The sequence below is a fragment of the Aethalodelphis obliquidens genome, unplaced genomic scaffold, assembly GCF_003676395.1.
Source record: "Aethalodelphis obliquidens isolate GAN/ISIS:26980383/991018 unplaced genomic scaffold, ASM367639v1 scaffold54, whole genome shotgun sequence".
NCBI lineage: Eukaryota > Metazoa > Chordata > Mammalia > Artiodactyla > Delphinidae > Aethalodelphis > Aethalodelphis obliquidens.
Genome location: NW_020837998.1, coordinates 13,405,441 through 13,407,901, shown reverse-complemented (window position 1 = coordinate 13,407,901; position 2,461 = coordinate 13,405,441).

Sequence of the window (2,461 nt, the reverse complement as noted above, 5' to 3'; positions counted from 1 at the left end):
CACATTGTTGCACAACCATCATCACTATTCATCTCCAGAGCTTTTTCATCTCCACAAAATGAAACTCTGTATCCATTAAAAAATAACTCACCATCTTCCCCTTCCCCCAGATTCTGGCAACCATCATTCTATTTTCTGTTTCTGAATTTGACTGCTCTAGGCACCTCATATAAGTAGAATCATACAACATTTGTCCCTTAGTGTCTAGTTTATTTCACTTAACATAATGTCTTCAAGTTTCATTCATGTTATAGCATATGCCAGAATTTCCTCTCTTTTTAAGGCTGAATAAGACTGCATTATATGTATAGAGCACATTTTGTTTATCCATTCATCTGCTGATGGACATTTGGGTTGTTTCCATCTTTTGGCTATTGTGAATTATGCTACTATAAACACTGGTGTATGTTCAAGTCCCTGTTTTCAATACTTTTGGGTTTATTCCCAATAGTGGAATTTCTGGATCATGTGGTAATTCTATGTATATTTTTTTGAGTAACTGCCATACTGATTTCTGCAGCAGCTGCACCATTTTACAATTCTCACCAACAGTGCACAAAGGTTCCAATTTCTTCACATCCTTCCCAACATTTGATACTTTATGGGTTTTTTAAAATAATAGCCATCCTAATGGGTGTGCAGTGGTATTTCATTGTGGTTTTGATTTGAATTTCCCTAATGAGTAGTGATGTTGACCTTTTTTTGTGCTTGTTGGCTATCTGTATATCTTCTTTGGAGAAATGTCTAAGTCCTTTGCCCATTTCTTTAATTGGGTGGTTTCAGTTTTTGTTTTTGAGTTATAGGAGTTCTTTATATATTTAGAATATAAGTCCCTTATCAGATATATGATTTACAAATATTTTCTCCCATTCTCTGTGTTACCTTTTTACTCTATGGATAGTGTTCTTTCATGCACAAAAGTTTTTAATTTTGATGAAGTCCAATTTATCTATTTTTATTTTGTTGCCTTGCCTTTGGTGTCATATTCAAGAAACCATTGCCAAATCCAAAGTTATAAAGCTTTTCCCTTGTTTTCTTCTAAAACTTTTATAGTTTTAGCTCTTATGTTTAGATCTTTGATCTATTTTGAGTTAATCTTTAAATATGATGTAAGGGAAGGGTACAATTTCATTCTTTCATATGTGGATATCCAGTTTTCTTAACACCATTTGTTGAAAAAATTGTCCTTTCCCTACTTAATCATCTTGGTACCCTTGTCAAAGACCATTTGATTTTATATGTGAGAGTTTATTTCTGGACTTTCTCGGTCTACATGTCTGTTGTTATGCCAGTATTACACTGTTTCAATTACTGTAGCCTGTAGTAATTTTTCAAAATCAGGAAGTGTGAGATCTCCAACTTCAACTTTTTTCAAGATTTTTTTGACTATTCATGGTCTCTTGAGATATTACATGAATTTTGGGATGCATTTTGCTATTTCTGGAAAATATACCATTGAGTTTTTGATAAGGATTACAATTTAATCTGTAGATCACTTTGGGTAGCATGGACATTAGCAATATTAGGTTTTCCAACCCCTGAACACAGACGTCTTTCAGTTAATTTGTGTCTTTTCTAATTTCTTTCAGCATCATTTTGTAGTTTTTAGTATACAAGTCTTTCACCTCCTTGGTTAAGCTTATTCCTAAGTATTTTATTCTTTTTCCTGCTGTTGTAAATGGAATTGTTTTCTTAAATTCATTTTCAGATTGTTCATTGTTAGTGTATAGAGAAACAATTGATTTTTTCTGTGTTGATTTTATATCCTGCAACTTTGCTGAATTTGTTTATTAGCTCTTACAGACTTCTAGCTATGTGGTCTTCATTATGTTACTTAATCTTCTGTGCCTCAGTTTCTTCATCAGTAAAATGAGAAAAATGATAGTGTCTAATTCATAGCCTTGATGTGACGATTATATGAAGTAATTTATGTGAGCACTTAGAACAGTATCTGTCACATAGTGCTCATTCAGTAAATGTTAGATATTATATATTTTAAATTGTATAGAGAAAATGTAAGTAGGACAAAAATACTATAATTTCACAAGTATCATTGCTTAAGATGAAGCAAAGAAAGAAAACTGAATTGATTAAAAGAAAAATATTGAGTGAACTATAGTACAGGTAATTAGACACAGCAAAAATTGGGAAGGTGATAGATGACTAAAGTTTGGAAAACCATAGTCCATAACAAAGATCTCTACCCTTTGAAAGCAATATGTTGTAAAGCTTTAAAATTAAGGTTTTTTCCCTACTTTCCTTATCAATGTTTCAAAGGACTTAGTCCTAAGTTTTCACCAGAGCTTCCCTTTCTCCATCAATTAATGTAAGAACTAACTTACTGGAAAAAGCATTTGAACTGAAAATAAAGATAGACGCTCACGACTATGACTGCTTCTACACTACCTCCCACAACACACACACACACACACACACACACACACACACACACACACACACA